Source organism: Notamacropus eugenii, chromosome 1 (assembly GCF_028372415.1).
Source record: "Notamacropus eugenii isolate mMacEug1 chromosome 1, mMacEug1.pri_v2, whole genome shotgun sequence".
NCBI lineage: Eukaryota > Metazoa > Chordata > Mammalia > Diprotodontia > Macropodidae > Notamacropus > Notamacropus eugenii.
In genome coordinates, this window is record NC_092872.1 from 512,543,962 (window position 1) to 512,562,248 (window position 18,287).

Below are 18,287 nucleotides of genomic sequence, written 5' to 3' on the forward strand. Positions count from 1 at the left end.
TGGTGTCAAATACTTACTAGCCATGTCACCTGCTTAATTTACCTCTTGGAGTATCAGTTTCCTTATGTGTAAAATGAACAAATTGGAAGGGTTGGGAAGCAGACAGAGAGACACAGAGAGGGAAAAGGGAGGAGGGATGGAGAGACAGAGACAGAGACAGAGAGACAGAGAGACAGACAGAGACAGGAGAGAGATAGAGAGAGAGATTACAGTTATCCCTTTTACATCACAACTTTCCCTATCATGGTTTTGATATATTGTGGGTTAGCATAGAAATTAAATAGCAATTTTGGGGGAGTTTTGCAGAAGCCATGGATGACACACAAAGACCAGCAAATAACACAGAGTCTATGACCAAATACTTAACCCAAACTTTACAGTAAGGTACTATAAACACTCCATAAAAGAAAAATAAAATTTCAGACTTCTTCTCTGTTATGAAGGGTGGGTCAAAAAATTTTACACAGATTTTCCAGATCATTTCCCTAACCCCTGGGCTGGAAGGGATAACTGCACTTTTAAGATCCCTTCTACCACTAATCTTCTGTGATCCCACTTGTTTGGGGATCATTCTCCTCCTTTATATTCCAACCCATCCCTCCCATAACAGTCATCTTTCTCTAATATTGAGAGAAAGAGAGAGAGAGAGCACGTTATCTGCAATGATACTGGCAGATCTCTAATGAAAAACTGTACTTATTTAAAAAGATTTATGAGATTTCTAATCTTAGATGCATGCATAAGGGGAACAGGGATCTTTGCTATGGCAGCATGAATGACCACAGAAGCTAAGAGCTTGCCCCCTACAGTGTTTCTCGTATTTTCTGGATGCTTATTGATCCTTCACAGACACTTGCATCATCAGATGCTTGTTAATGTGGGGACATGATAATAGTGGAAAGGATAAATAAAAAGGGGTGTGAATGCTTATCCTCAAGCTCAGAAAGATGTGGTGGGAGTTGGTTAGTATGTGAGAAGTCCCCTGGTTATACTCTGAGTCAAGGTAAAGGTAAGAATTCACTTTAATCCAGATGGGACTAAGTAAGGATTGGGGACACTCCAAGGGATGGGCTCAGTCAGAGAAGTCTCATAGCTGCCTGAATATCCCATTTGTGAATCACTGAGTGGATACTAGGGAACTATTTAAAAAGGGGTGAATGGTCTACACAGTATGTGGCTCAAGTGTTATAATGCATGAAAGTGATTAACACACATCCATGATGTGGCAGCAAGTAAAACTCTTGAATAACAGTAAGAAAACACCACAGAGGAGTGAAAAGCAAAAACAGAGAAAAAACCTGAAGCAGATGACAGATTTGGGAGCAAGAATCCAACAGTACAGGGATGAACTTGCTGGACTAAGCAGGAATGAATGCCATTCAGAGTTAAGAAGCATCTGGTCTGGTGCTACACCAGTAAGCCAGCAAGAAGAGAACCAAGAATATTCTGACAGAAAAAAAAGGATTGCTTCTGTGGCACAGTACAAGTGAAGGAGCCTTCTAAAACCCATCCATGAGTTGGGAGAGTTATTTTTCAAGAGATGTATTCACTTTCTTATTGGAATAAGTCGAGGAGAGGAGCCAAGATGGTGGAGTAGAAAGATACACATATGCTAGCTCTGAACCCACAGCCCATAAAATACCTGTAAAGAAGAACTCCCAACAAATTATGGAGCAGCAGAAGCCACAGAACAATGGAGTGGAGGAGATTTCTGTTCCAGAGAGCCCTGAAAAACGAACACAAAAGATCCGTTGCGCCCCTGACAGGAGCAGAGCCCAGCCCTGTCTCGGCCATGCTGAACCTAGAGGAGCAGATCCGAGCAGGCTTCAGGGACAGAATCTCCAGCAGCAGCGCAGGTCCCTCCACGCACAGGCACAAAGGTCAGTGAGAGAGTCTTTTTGGCTCACCAAGAGGGGAGCAGCGTGTCCCCATGACTCAGGCCCCCTTGGGAGGCAGTAGCAGAGGCAGCAGACAAGGGCTCCAAAAGCAGGCAGGACCTCGGATCCATTGTTGAAGGTTTCCACATAAACCCCCTGAGGAAACTGAGCCCCCTGTGGCGGCCCTGCCTCCACCTGAGCACCTGAACTTAATCTCACACTGAATAGCAGCCCTGCCCCCACCAAAAGCCCTGAGGCTGGGGAGCAGCATTTGAATCTCAGACCCCAAGCTCTGGCTGGGTGGATCTGGAGGCAAGGTAGGTGTGGAGAGGACACTCAGAAGTCAAGTCACTGGCTGGGAAAATGCCCAGAAAAGGGAAAAAAAAAATAAGACCATGGAATAAGTCGAATTAGAATTGGGTAGGGGAAATGGGACTGAGAATGATTCCTTTGATGAATTTATTGTTTGTTTTTTATTTTGCTCATTCTCTTTCAAAGTAAATATTTGATTTGTAGTTCATTTCTGGCCTATGATGGGGGCATCCATTATAACATATCACACCTAAATAGCTATGTAATTCCAGAGCTGAGTGAAGTGCTGTAAGGTTAATGGGATATAAGATTTTCCCTGTCCATTAATAGGCCTCACATGGAGCCCTGGCACACAGCCAATTAAGTCCTGGGTCACAGACATTTCCACACCTTTCTGATTAAGTACTGATTTCCAAGCTTCTCAGCACTAAGTCAATCAAGTACTGAGTCTTTGATTGGAAACAGTATGTATTTTATTGCTTGGAGGGAAAGGAATGGGTGGAGAGAGAAGCAAGCAGAGGGAAGAACTTGCCTAGGGGAACTTGCTTGCAGGAAGGCTTGAGGGAGAGAAATGTGGGAGTTCCCTGGATTGATGATGAGTCCCTTACTAAGTCTTGCCTTCTGGTATCCCAATAGGGATGTTTCAAATAAATATTTTGATTTTGTCTTGGAGGAAGAGAATTTGTTATATTTTGCAAACCAACCATGGAGATATGCATGTATATTCCAGCAGTTGCTATGGGCATCACATTGACATTACAAGTACCTAATGAATATGCTTGTACTTTCTGCTCATTTTAGTGATTTTTTTTTTTACATACTATATTACTAGTAATATATTATTGCTATAAGCTCTAACCCTTTACTCTCCTGACTCCCAAACTGCATTACCCTTATCTGTTATGATGTTCATTTTTGCCTTTAGAGAGTCAGTAGTTTGCTACTAAAGGTAAGTAGGAATATCGTCTTGGTTCTTAGTCTACTGATACTATTTTAAGGGCTGCCAGGCTCTTCCTTGAAAATTATTCCATTTCCATAAATAATAAATGATGCCACTCTTTCTGCACAATTAGTCATTTAGTAACAGGTCTCTGAGTTAGTGAAAATTCACTCTAAATCAGTGAAATGACAAAAACATTGGAGAATGTTCTTTGATGCTCTTTAAGGAAATCATCATTGACTAATGATATCATATCTCAAAGGAAGAGACCAAGAAATGACAGGGAAATTACTTTTCAGGGGAAAAAAGTAGTTTTGACATTTATAGAAACCTTTAAAAAGGTTTGTAGCACTAGGAAAGGGGGGCAATTTAATTCTATTATTTCAAATTGAAGTGTAAGTTGTCTCAATCAGAAAACAAAATGGAAAGACAAACTTTTTTTTAACTTTATAGAATGAAAAGGAACATGAAAGTTTTAAATAAGAAGATAATAAGAATGGGGGAAAACAAGGTTAAATGAAATAAAGTGCAAACAAAATAACTAAGACTGAAATAGAGAGAGGGACTACAACTCTGATTTGATTGGTATAGGGAAGCCCTAAGTGAGAAAATTTATTAATGCAGGTCAGAACCTTCTCTTCAACTTCTGTTGTTCCTGTTGTTGTTGTTCATCCTTCTCATCAAAGAGAACCAATGACATCACAATGTTGGAGTGTAATGGTCATTTAAATGGGAAGATCTTTCCCATTCATTAACAAGCCCATGTGACCTGCTTAAATCACATGGAAGCCTCAGTCACATGTGGTGGGAGGAGTTCACTGAACAGAGGGGACAGGAAGAGTGGAACAGAACTGGGAGGATGTTGGTGAGAATGGTTAGGGGTGGAGGAGAAAGGATACCAGCTGGCACAGATAGTCTTATGAGTGTTTGTTTGTGGGGAGGCCACAACTTGAGGGTTGGGGGTTGGGGGGAAGGTTTGGGAATGGCTTTGTCCCCTGCAGTGCTAATGTGTATTGACTTCTTGATTACTATGATGGATTTGACTTTCTGGTGTTGGGATTTGGCCTTCTGACATCTGAATAAATATTTTTCTTCTGCCTTCTATATGGAGAGTCTTTTATACTTTGCCATTTAGAACTACAATGGCATATTCATAGTCACCATCAGTGCTGTATTGCCTTGGCGATACATGGGGTCAAGGTATAGTATGTTCAACTGTGACTGATCAGTCCAATGCAAATTTGGAAGGCTCTACCACAACTCAGGTACAAATAGTTCATTTAAATATTTGGGATAGAGATGTCTCTAAATTTTCACCTCTTGTACTTCCTTTGTGCTACTGCAATTCTGCTTTGTTCACAGAGTTTAGTGCCTTCTTTGATGCAGGCTCATCATGCTGGGCAGTCCTGTGCCAGTGTCTCTCATGTCTCACAATCGATACTAAAGTTCTTCTGAGAGACCTTCAGAGTGTTGTAATAGTAATTTAAGTAAAAGATCTTTCGCATTTATTAAAAGGCCCATGTGACCCACCATGTAACCTTCTGTATCAGTGAGCATTCCAACATATGCAGAGGGGCCTACTATCACAGGTTCTTAACTCTGCATTTATAAAAGGAAAAGCAACTTTTGAGGGGTCAACAATCACTTTAATCAGTTCAAACAAATGCTTCCAGACACACCTTTTTATCTTTTACATTCCCAAAGTTACCAGTCCTTCCATCCATTCAAGAGACAACCTTTTAATCTTTACCATAATCAACAGACAGGGTTCTACTGCCTGAATCAGAGCAATATTGCTATACAATTTACATACATCCTTGGATCGAGAGAGCCTTTAGGTCTGAGTAGTCGGGGTGTTGAACATACAGCCACTCAGTCTTGACCAGGTAATCACAAGATCTTTCTCATAAGCGAGCCTCCAAAATAAAATACTAACCTCCCAGTATATATAACAAAGGTTTGGCTTCTGATTGTCTCAGAGTCAGTAAGCACGAAATCCACATGACTCAGCACAGCTGTGAACCCTCAGGCACTCACAACTGAGCCTGAGCCTGGAAAATAACTCCAAACAAACAAATCCTACCCTGCTTTCTGCTATACCTTCCATGTGACGTGGAAACCTGAGTCAAATGAGTCTGTGGAGGGAAGAGTTTGTTGAAAGGGTGGAACAGGAAGAGGCAGAGCTAGAGTAGAGCTGAGAGGAAGTTAGTCATGAGAGCAGTCACAGCTAGGAAGAATGCAGGCAAGCAGGCAGCTGGCTAGCATGAGTGAAAGAGCTTGTTAGTGATTTTGTCTAAGGGAGCCTGCTGGTGATTTATTTAATGGAGCTGGTTTGTGGGAAGCCTAGCAGGGGGAAGGCTTGAGGCTGGTGTTGCCCTCTGCATTGTTATTGTGTAGAGATTATGATGAATTTGGCTTTCTGGTGTTTGAATAAATGTTTTGGTTCTGTCCTCCATGTGGAGAGTCTGTTGTATTTCATGATTCAGAATTGTGCTGGGATATTCATGGCCAATGTAGGTGCTGTGAATATCACATTGGCTTACAAGTGTCCTTATATCTGTTATTCTGACCTCCAGGTGAGATCACTTATCTTGTGTGTGTTCTCCATAAAATAGCCTTTTAGGTAAACATATGTTTGATATTTGAACAACAGACCATCACAATTGTGCTCTCCAAAATAGGGTTTGAATGCTTGGCAATTTAACTTGAGAGAGGACCTCAGTGTCCAGTACCTTATCTGACCAATCTCAGACAGTTGCTTATAACACTAAAAGTTTAAGTGACTTGCTCAGGGTCACATCAGAGGTATCCATCAGAGGTAAAACCTGAAGCAAGCTTAGTCTTCCTCACTTTAAGGTGGACTTTGTTCACTATGTCATACTGACTCTTGGGGAATGAAATAGCTCTACCTGTAGTAAGGTTTCTATATTTTCATCCTTCTATGAACTATCTCCATCTTTGAATGCTAATTTTCTATATGTAATAAAACTGATGCCTCTCTGAACCTACATCTATCTGTAAGTTTTGTCTACTTAACAGGCTTCTTTGATTTATCTTCCAAAGCTTCAGACAAAGCAATGAAATTGAGAAATGGAGAATAGAAAGCTATCCTGTAAACCTATATATTCTTTTGTCCCGCAGATATTTAGCATAATAGAAGAAAGAGCAGCTAAACGGCTTAGTGGATAGAGCCCTGGGCCTTGAGTCAAGAATTGCTGAGTTCAAATCCAATCTCAAATACTTAATAGCTTTGTGACTATGGGCAAATCACTTAATCTCTGCTTGCCTGAGTTTCCTCAACTGTAGAATGGGGATAAGATGGCACTTACCTCACAGGAATGGTGTAAAGACCAAATGAGATATTTATAGAGCACTGAGCACCAGCATGGTACGTCTTTGTGGTTGTTGTTGCTTGTCTTTCATTTTTGAAGAGGACCAATGATATCTTGGGGTGATGTCTTGACTCAAATGTGAATTGGATTTAAGTGAGGCAGAGTTGCCAAAGTCATCAGCTTCCCTTTCTCTTCCAGAGCCATCAGTGTCCAGTGGCAAGACAAAAGTCAAGACAACTGGTGGTGGCCCAAGATGCAGTGGGTGACCTTGGTGTCTGACCAAGATGCAGTGGGTGACCTTGGTGTCTGACCAAGATCTAAGAACGCCATAGTGCCTACTTCAACCACCTTCATGTCCTTTGAACAAATTTTTCTTATCTGCCCATTCTGCTGAGGAAGTATTCACATGCTTGGGATAGAGACCCCTCTAACTCATCTATGGGATTGAGGCCTTTTGGTTACTCTCAACCTGGTTTAGCCTTTCTGCTGAGTCATTTACAGAGGCGTGGTACTGCTCATGCTACACTTCTTGGAGCCACAGGTGAGGTGTGAAGGTTTGCAAAGACCTTTTCAGGGTTGCTTTGGTGTCTACCTGTCCCTCAACTCTCATGATAACATGCTATATAAATGCTTATTTACTTTCCTTTTCCTAGAAGTCATCTGATGCCACATACTAATGAAATTCAATATTTAGTGTGGGGTTTTTTCTACTGAAACAGTAAGCATCTCAACATACATGGGTGGGAGGGCTTGCTATCACAGGGTCTTAGATCTGCATTCATAGAAGGAAAGGCAACTTTTGAGGGGTTAACAATCACTTTAATCAAGCACGTGTATCATTCCTTTAACCAAGCACATATATCATTCACCTAACTGAAGGGAGTCAGCACTTGAACTTCAAAGAAAGTACAGAGAAATCAAAAAGTCAACAAACGTGACTTCCTCTGCCTGAATTCAACAGATAATTGGACCCCAAATGTCTAACCATAGTTACCAGAGAAGGAAGCATGACATCTGGGTTCTCAATACTAACACAAAAACAATGTTATCACATCTACCCAGTTAATTTCAAACAAAGCCAGAATTGTGAACAAAAAAAAAAAATCCTTCAATCTTGAGAAATAGAGGCTCAATACTGCTGCCCTTAGAATTATGTTATGAAACTAACTTAGACTAAATTAAGGGTGAGGAATCTGTGGTCTCCAGGCCACATGTGGCCTTCTCAATCCTTGGGTGAGGCCTTTTGACTAAGTCCAAGTTATACAGAACAAATCCTTTTATTAAGGGGATTTGATCTGTGAGGTTTGGATTTAGTCAAAAGGCCACACTTGAGAACCTAGAAGGCCATATGTGACCCTGAGACTGCAGATTCCTAACCCCTGGACTAAACTATAGTTTGGACAAGAATTAAACTTCCTGGGTAAACATGAAAATAGGTTAACCTAGTATGGAATCTTGTTGTGACCTAAAGAAGGTCAAGATATTTATTCATCCAACATGTTTCTAACATGGAAGTATTTGACCAAATATTTCATCACAAAAGAAGCCTAATGAAAATTTTCTCATTTCATAAAAATAGCAAGCTAAAGATTAAGGCCTTGCTATGTGTTAGGATCTGTGCTAAGTACTGGGGACACAAATAAAAGAAAGAAAGAAAAAAAAAACAGTCCCTACCCTCAAGGACTTTCTCCTTTACTAAGGGAAGATAACACATAATGAGGGACTAGAAAGCAAAGTGTAGGAGGTTTTCAAGAAGAAAGACTTCTAGGAAAGAGGTAGAAAAGTCCAGAGAGTAAGCAATACAAAGAGCTGGGAGTGAAGTGAGCATTGCCTGGGTACTGCCATGAAATGATGGTCACTCTGCTTTGTAACTTCTGCCCTGCCTCATGTCACTCCTTATGAGTGACGTGAACAAGGTGCACCTCCCAGAATAAGCTCATCACTTCTAAACTCAACCCAAGCTGCTAACTCAAACCCTGATCGTCCCCTTCTCTTCAGCCTCTTCTCCTCTCTGATTAGAGGGCTGGAGGGTGGCGTACCAAACTCCTCCCAATATCTTCCTTTATAGAGAGGCAGAAACTGGGATCCCAGAGCCAGAAAGTAAGGCCTGGGTAGTTCAGTGAAATGATGGTCACTCCACTTTGCATCTGCTGTTCTGCCTGTTTTCAACTCCACAGAACAGGATTCCTTTGCCCCAAGCACCCCTTGGAGTCCCATCCTACCTCACCCCTCATTTTCCTGCCTCGTTTTGTATGCTGTCTTCCCTCCCTCCCCCACTTTCAGATGGATTATCAAGAACTATCTTTTATTTTATTAATTGTATCGTTAGCACAGAGCTTGGCACACAGTAAGTGTTTAATAAATATTGATTGAATTGGATTGATGGCCTAGGGCAGGACTCACCAATCAGAAGAGAAGGCTTCAGGACAGAAGCACCTCCAGGGTGAGAAGGCTGCTGGCAAAGAGATGGAAAAGTCTAGAGAGTAAGGAATGGAGCGGGCAGTGCAGTGAACATGATGTAGGTATACCATCAAATGGTATACAAGAAGACTAGATTTAGAATCTAAGGACCTGGATGTGAAGGCTTGTTGTTTAATATCTGTAAGACTTTGGTCATCACTTAACCTTTGGGGTCATCTGTTTCCTCATGTGTGAAATTAGGGACTACATGATGTTTAAAGTACCTCCTAGCTCAAAAATCTACGATCCTATGATCTGTGAAATGAACAAACTTATCTAAGTGACTATGAAGGTCCCTTCCAACCTTAAATTCAGTGAATCCTACTTTTCCTCATATGGCCCTAAAAAAGTAGTTGTCATTTATACCCAAGTGCAAAAAAAATTAAAATTTAAAAAAAAAAAACCTTAGCTAGGAGAAAATATTGTAGCTTAAGTGACTAAGAAAAAGTAGATGTTTCAAAATATGAGTGGGACAAAGAATGTATAGGAGAAATAAGTAGGAGTTAACAAATTACCTCTGAATATTGGCAAACTTACATATTCATAGTTGGCAAATAATGTGGGTTGTTTGTCATACAAGAGATTTGATAACAGTGTCTTCCTTTCAGATTCAAATATTTTAAGAACACTTGAATTTCTCACTTGACAGTAGATCCTTGAGAAATAAAATGGTTGAGCAGACCTCAAAAATGTTCAGTTATTCAAACAACCTCTGCCATATCACAAGTAAATAACTTACCTTTATAAAGTATTTCAAAAGCAAAAAACATAAAAGAGCATAGAAAAGCAGGACAGCTTTGACAATGATATATAGCATTTATTACATAGTTGCTTTTTTTAAAGTAAACACTGTGAAATGGAAATTCATGGTTTGATATTGGATCCTCTTCTTATGTTGTGCTATATATATGGAAATTATTTTTTTATCTTTTTGTATTTAAGTTCAAAACACATTTAATATTTTTTAATTTTAGTAAATAATAAAACAAAAAGTGCAAAGTATTTTAGAAATGTGATATTTAAAACAACCCTGAGAAGTGACTACCACAGATATTGTCATTCTTAATCTTCAGATGAAAATAATGGAACCTTGGAGAAATGATAGGAATTGATTAGTTACTAAATTAGTCATTGCCAGGAGCAGTATTCAAACCTTCTTGACTCTAAGTTTAGCACTCTACTCAGTTCAACAAACATTTATTAAGCAACTAAAACACCTCAGCGCTGGATGCTAATTCCAGTGGAGATACAAAACAAAGGAAAAACACACAGTCACTGACCTCAAGGACCTTATATTCTACTAGAGCAGGCCAGGACTACAAGTAGCCTGCCTACCAAAGGATTTAGTGGTCCAAGAAAAATGTAAGGTTGTCACTGGCTCTAGCACTGGCTCCTGTTTGTCACGTGACCCTCAGCAACCAATCCATTGTCAGTCTGTCTCTAGTCTGACCTATTTGAAGCACAAAGAAATTTGACCTATTATAATTTTGGTCCCTACCTATTGCCAAGTTGTGCAGTTCTGTATTAGAGGTATTCAACATGAAAAGAGAAAAATAAATGCAATTTTAGAAGGAGAGAAAACTAACAGGAATCATCAAAAGTTTTTTATAAAAGGTAATAACTGAGATGTGCCTGGAAAGATTCTAAGAGGCTGACATGAAGCAGGAGTTGATTCCAGGCATGAGAAATAGCCTGAGCAAAAGTTTGAAAGTAGAAAGAAAATATCAAGTTTGGGAGAAGAGAAGATGTAATTTATTGCATGTTCTGATTCAGGTTTAGGTTCATGTTTAGGTAAAAAAAATACACCAGAGTCCTACTCTGATGTATTATGAAGTGACCCAAGGATTTCACAACCTTTTCTAGTTGAATAAAACTTGAGTAGGGTTAGGAAAGGGGAAAGGAAGGGAAGAGAAGGGGAAGAAACAAAAAATCACATGCCTAGAAAGAACCCAGTGTTTATTTTCTGAGATCCAACCTGATTTAGTTCAAATCAGACAAGGAAGGGCCACCAGGGTATGACACTTTTTGGCTTTCTTTATGACCTTAGACAAGGAAAACCTCCCTAGTTCTCAGTTTCCTCACCTATAAAATGAGGGAGTTCAACCAGATGACCTTAGAGATCCCTTCCAACTCTAGATCTATGATCCTATGAGCCTAATATAGCAACGTATGAAGCTGTCCAGATGAAAGCACAAACCATTGAATTATGGGAAAAAACCAGACAAAATGCTATATAGATAGAGCCAGGAACCAGCCAGGTCATTAGCCACTTTATGAAATACACAAGGATATGCAACAAGGGACACTTTTAACATAACCTTTTACATGTGTACATGTTTTCTATGACATAAAATTCCTCTGTGACACATAGATGTTTGTCTTGTAATAAATCAAATTGCATATGTTAACAATACAGGATCAAAGCTTTGTCAAAATTACATGTGTTCAAATGGAAGGTCAAAGCTCTGTTAAAATAGTATGTGTTAACAATGTAGACTCAAAAGTAAACAGTGAAATAAGAACTGTAACTATAAATTTCACTACCTGAGGCAAAAGAAGAGAAGGGGACATGATTATGGAAAGAGTGATTCCCTCAGTTATTCAAGGAAAAGGTAATGGGAGGAAAGTTACAAACACAATGTCTGCTGGTCCAGGACCCCATTCTCTTGCCCTCTCTTAGGACTTGCCTTTCACCTTGTCCCCCATCAAAATCTCTACATGAGCACTGGATGGTAAAAATTATAAGATGCATTCAGTCTCCCAACTACAACAGAAAGGAAGGTCATCTGCTCTGGGAAGAAGCATGCTAGGCAACCCCTGAAAAATGTTGGCATTTGAGGCAAAACCTCAACTGCACCCCAGTTGCAGCTCTGGACAAAATTGTGACCAGGCTTTCATTAGGAAGGTGGCAGGAGGCAGATGCTCACAAGTTTCAGTATTTTCTGTGGCATAGCTCCTGATACAGAAATATAAATCCTGTGACTAGAAAGGTATTGACCCAGGCTGTATTATACACCTTCTGAATATTAATCATGAAAAGGTGAAACGAGATCTCTTTAAAGAATATGGATGCAACCAACCGTGAAGAGTCAGTGCAAAGGCTTGTTCGATTTCTCCTAGACACCTAATTACATCTTTTGATGGGTATTCCTTTTCTTATCGTACATCCTTCTAAGCCCTCTCCTAGATAACAGGCTCCTTGAGGACAGCAGTGCTGTCATTTCTCATCATCCACCCCCCAAAAAATTATAACCATTCTTCATTAACAATAACATCTAATGCCTTATATTTTTTATGTTCAAGAGGACTATGGTAGGAAAACTCTTAAGCTGTTACATCTGCTTCATTTCCTCTATCAGGAGGAGCCCAGAGAAAAATGTGGAATTCTGTGACCCTGTGTTGTTTGGTGCTGATAATCTTTTCAAAGGACAAACCTCCAATCTTTCCTGGGCCACCTTGGTTTTTATTGCAGCATAAAGGCAGCTGAGAAAGGGGAAACATGGACTTCCACAATTTAATTGAAACTGAGAGTTTTATTAGTTTACCCTGAAGTGGTAATAATAAAATGGTCAATAGCAGATGTTTTTTCTCCTCTCTCTGAAGGCACCTCTATACCCTGAGGTTAATAACCTGCCCTTTTTTTTGTTGGCCTATTGACATCATGTCTCCAGCCACATTTGTTTTCTCTTTAAAAAAATACTCTAAAATGTTCAGTATTTTGTTTTTTTCTAGTGAAGAATCTCTGCATGACTTCCTTTTGTTGAGTCATTTGTTTCTTAACTCTCCAAAATTTCAGTGCATCTGTGACCTTTCATTGAGATGGACATTCCCTTCCTTCACTGGTGCAGATTTTAACCCATTCCAATAGAATATACGCTCTGTGACTGCAGAGAGTGCTTCTTCTTTTGCCTTTGGCTCCCTACTTCCTGGCACAGTTCCTAGAACAGAACCTGTGCTAAACATATGTTTGTTGCACTGAATTATATCAATCAACAAGCATTTATTAAGCATCTAGTGATACAAAGACAAAAATGAAACAGTTCTTTCCCTCAAGAAGCTTATATTCCTCTGGGAGGAGAACAGGTACAATATATCTATGTATCTATATCTATTGATCTATCTTTCTGTATCTATCTATACATATATATACATATATACACACACATACATATTTATCTCACAAATACAAGGTAATTTTGGGCTGGTGGTATTAGCAGCAGTGGGAAATCAGGAAAGGGCTTATATAGAAGGTGAGGCTTGAGCTGACCTTTGAAGGAAATTAAGAATTCTAAGAAGGAAAGAGGGACTATATTCCAGGTTTGGGGAATGGCCTGTCCAAGACACAGAGATAGGAAATGGCATGTTACATACATGAGGAGTTTTGAGATGGCCAGACTAGTGGAAATAATAGAATTTTTTTTTTTATAAATGCACAGAATTCAGTAGTTTTTAAAATGCTGGATAACTGAAAAAATTCATTTAAAAATTAAATGAAAACATAAAAAGAGATTTGCAAGCCTTAAACAGAAAAGAAAAGGAAATGAAAACAGCTTTGAAAGTAACTTGTGGAATGTATTATATATTTCCAAACAAGAAAGCTATACCTAGTAGAGATTAGTAGCTTTCACAGTGAATCCTATTTTTTTAATGCCACTTTGTGTATGGATATATTCTTTCTTCTTCTTGTTATTGGGGGAAATCGTTAAATTCAGAATTTTTTTAAATTGTCATTGCCTCCAAAATGAACTCCATATTCCTTTGCTGGAATTCAAAGCTCTTGAAAAATGGGCCCCAAATGATGACTAGCAAAAAATGAACTTAAAATAGTCATAGTATCTTGTATTTAGATAGCACTTAAAGGGTTACGAATAGCTTTAATTTTATTATCTTATTTGAGAGGCATAGACATTCTTTAAAGTCAGGGAGGCCTGGGTTCAAGTCCTCCCTATGACACATACTGGCTGTGAGTTCCTGGACAAGTCACTGAACTTTCATTATCCTAGGCATCTAAGTCTATAAGTTGCAGAGGTAGAGGGAACATGTTGCTTTGATAGAGGGAACAAGTTGCTTTGATAGAGGGAGTTTTTTTATGTTCCTTATACCAATGAAATCACAGGTCCATTTCCCATACCTGTAGTGTAAAAAAGTATATAGATACATTAATACTGACATTAACCTAAGTATATTTAGCATCAAGGGCAGACATATATGCTGGAATCAGCACTGGTGGAGATGGTCACAATACAGTAAACAAGAAACTAATTTACTGGACACATAGACTCAGCTAGGTGGTACAGTGGATAGAGTGCCAGATCTGGAGTCAGGAAGACTCATCTTCCTGAGTTCAAATTCGGCCTCAGACACTTAATAGCTGTGTAACCCTGGGCAAGTCACTAAGCCCTATTTGTCTCAGTTTTTCAGCTATAAAAATGAGCTGGAGAAGGATACATCAAACCATTCCACTCTCTTTGTCAAGAAAACCCCCAAATTCTCCCCCCAAAAAAGATTTAATTCAGTTCCAAAGCAGAAATATTCTTTCTCTTACTAATTTAATAGTTTGTGTTGCTGATGGGGGAAAAAATATTAGGTCAGCACATGATAGATAGATTCTGAATCCTTAATTCACATAAACAGACACTGGCAATGGAATGAGTTCTCTGTTTCACACTGAATAATAATTTCTTCTATCTCTCTGATCAATGATAATTGCTTTAGCCACGTCAAATTGTCATTATTAGACATCAATTCAGGGTCAGGTAAAAGAGCTATTCAACCAAGCAGTCTGTCCCCATGGAAAAGCAAATATATGGAAGTTGTTTTGTGAAAGTGGCCTCAGTACACATTCAGATGCTCCTAACTTATCCTTCATCACCACCATTACCTCCTCCCTCACTCCCTCCAAGGGTGGAAAGAAAAAGACCCTTAGATACTATGAGGAAGTAAACGGATTAACTGCCAATTCCCCAGTTACTTGGCCACTTGGTAGAATCCTATTCAAACAAATCATTCTTGATGACTAGATCATAAGGTCACTTATTCATCATTTAAGAGAAAGAGTTGAAGTAGGGTTTGAAGCTGTCCCTTACCTCTCAACCTTTAAAGTTGCATGTTAGACCTGAGAGGGATGTTATGGATTACCTAACTCAAATCCTTAATTTTACAAAAGGAGGAAACTCAGGTCCTATAAATGCGGACTGTAGGACCATAATCTCCAAAGTTGGTATAGTCATTCTAAGTGACCTATGGCATGACCCCAAAAGGATTTTATCAATAAGGGTGGAAAAATGGGTCACATCCTCTCCCTGGTCCCCATGATACCCTATCATGGGCTTGTCTCCAACATGACAACATCACCTCCTTAACTCATTATTTCTCAATACCCTTTACCCCTGCCACTTTTGACTGTATCAGGTGACAGCCCTTCATGGATGTTATAATCTAATCATTACCCAGGAACCAGCAGCAGATGTATAGGCAAAATGACACTTAACCTCCAACACTGGCTCATCCTATCTCCCACATCACCTTGTGCTTGTGGCAGCTATCCTTCAGCACATATGGAGCCCTGTCATTCAACAAAAGGATGGTCATTTGGCCATCTCTTTTAGACCAAAAACAATCATGGCAATGGAGCTCACAGTTTATATACCCTTTTCAATGGGAAGTGGGGCTGAAAGTGACCCCTGGACAGAGAAATTATCTCTAGTCAGACCACCCCCAGCCTTGTATTTCTATTTATTTTCTTAAATATTTCTCAATTACATTTTAATCTGCCATTGGAGTTTTTCAGGTTTCATGTGGCCAAGTTTAATAATTCTGACCCACACCAATGAGCCCAGTGCCCTATTCCTAAACACAGAAATTATTGGCTCACATCAGACCAGTTTGTTCATCTGAGGATTTGAGGTCTCCATCTGACCATTGGTGACCATTTCCACCATTGTTCTCCAAACCACCCTCCTAATACTTTCCTATGCTGTGTCCAGGACCCCCTCCCATTATACCTGATGTTGAGTTTCATAGGACACATCATCATGGTATAGTAGGGAAAGCACTGGACCAGGAATCAGGATAATTAATATTACAGTCTTGGCTTTGTACACAAAATATTTAGCACAAAACAATACTTAAGTTACCAAAGATAAATCAATTAACCTATCCAAACTGGTTTCCTCACTGTAAAATGGGGATAATTGCTTCCTTATAATTGAGCCTGCCTCGCTGGACTGCTCTGGCTTTTAAACAAAATAGTACATATGGATACTCTTTGAAAATTGTAAAGTAGCAACAGCAATAATAATGATAACAGATAACATTTCTATAGCTCATTCATGTTTGTAAAGTGCTTTACAAATATCTCTGGGAAGTATGTACTATTGAGATATCCATTTTATAGATGACAAAACTGAAGCAGACAGAGGTGAAGTGACTTACTGAAGGTCACATAAGTAGTTATTATCTGAGGCTGGATTTGAACTCAGATCTTCTTGACTCCAAGCCTAGTGTTCTATCCACTGCACCTAACACATACCTCTAAGGTGTATGACAAATATAGAGCACAGGATGAGAGATAACAGGGTGTAAAAGGAAAGATCAGGTCAGCTAGGTAGTACAAGTGGATAGAGTGCTGAGTCTGGAGACAGGAAGACTCATCTTCTTGAAGTCATATCTGGCCTCAGATACCTACTAGCTATTTGACCCTGGCCAAGTTGCTTAACCCTGTTTACCTATTTCCTCAGCTGTAAAAAAAAAAAAAAAAAAAAAAAAAGCTTCGAAGGAAATGACAAACTATACCTTATCCTTGTCAAGAAAACCTCAAATGGAGTCACAAAGAGTCAGACATGATTGAAAACAATTCCACAAAAAGGAAAGCATATTAGACTTAGAATCAGGCAAGATCTAGGTGAGAATCTTGGACATTAATACACCTTCTAGAGAAGGATGACCAAATGAATGAAGGATCATGATGTCACAAAGATGGACTGAAGGATATGATGATGTTTAACTTCGATAAGAGAAGACTTGGGAGAAGAAGAGGGAAAGATCAAGGAAGGAGGAGAGAGACTACAATGATGTGGTGGTGGTGATGGGGGAGTTTTTTGTTTGGTTTTTGAGAATTTGAAAGTCTTTCATCTGGGAGGAAAAAGTGGACTTATTATACTTGGCCCTGGTGGGCAAAGCAAGAATAATGGTATAAAGTGGCAAATTAAAGTTTGATATAAGGAAAAATGTCCTTACTGTTGGAGATATCCAAATGGAATGAGCTACCTCAAGAGGAAGTGGGCTTACCTTTGGTGGAGACTGTCAAGCAGGGCCCAGATGACCACAATCTGGGGATGGCATGGAGGGAATTCTTGTTTGGCTATGGGATGGCACTGATGGTCGTTGCAGGCCTTTATCTACAATTCTAATTCTGTAATTATCTAACTTTCTATAATTCTAATTCAGTTCCACTATGTCTCTCTTGGGGTATAGCAATCAGAGTATTAGTATTCCAGCTCTGCACACATCACTGTTTCATACCAGGGAAAGTTTATAATCTTGATAATTAAGACGGCTAAAATCATCAGAGTAGCTAGACCATATGGACAACTATTTCCATCATGTTGACTGACTTTGGCTTTCATGTTTCTTTCATGTTCACAGTTCTCATATGACTTTGCTCTTTGGGGTCCTTATGCCACCATTGGTGATAGAGAAAGGCATGTTATTATCTTTCTGGGGTCTCTGTTGTATGGTAAAACTACTGAAAATCCATATTTTATACTTAGCCATTGTCTTGCATAGCTCACAGCTCTTATTAAGTGCACAGTATAAAGGTGGGTAAAAATTCAATTGTGACATATGTAACAATTAGAGTTTGTTTTCTATATCCAAAATTTCTTTCCGTTATCTTTCGGTCTTTGTAGCCTTTGATGAAGGTCTTAAGCAAACCCAAGTTATTTACTAAGAACTATTCAGATTCTATGAATGTATCTAAATTTATTTTTAAAATCCTTTCCCTAGTATCTCTTGCTATTGCTTAGTCTCTTTGGTAAATAGATCACTTAAAACTTTCATGGACACACATACTTGATATGCTATTTGACAAAACTAGTATAAACATATTTAGACTTATTTTAAAGGCCTTTTGAAACTAAGACATGAATTATGTATCAAAGATACAACAAAGCTTCACTCCTTACGTGATAGAATTCCAAGCATTTCATTATTCTTTCCTCTGGAATCCAAAATCAGGTAAATAACAAAGTTACCACTTATATCCATGTATCTTTTTCTTTTCAGTCTACTTTCACTTGATGAAAACAGCTGTGCAATTTTAGTGGACCCAAATGCCAAGTTTTTCAACCTGTTTGTACTAACCTG

General features: G+C 39.2%; 1 long non-coding RNA gene across 1 annotated transcript in view; it reads right to left on the reverse strand.

The window, feature by feature from the left end:
- The window catches only part of LOC140527209 (uncharacterized), a 53,937-nt gene extending 36,217 nt beyond the window's left edge, over nt 1-17,720 (reverse strand). The window contains exon 1 of the long non-coding RNA XR_011974720.1: nt 17,211-17,720. This is a non-coding gene — a long non-coding RNA (uncharacterized lncRNA). The remainder of the gene's footprint in view (nt 1-17,210) is intronic.
- Nucleotides 17,721-18,287: the final 567 nt, after the last annotated feature.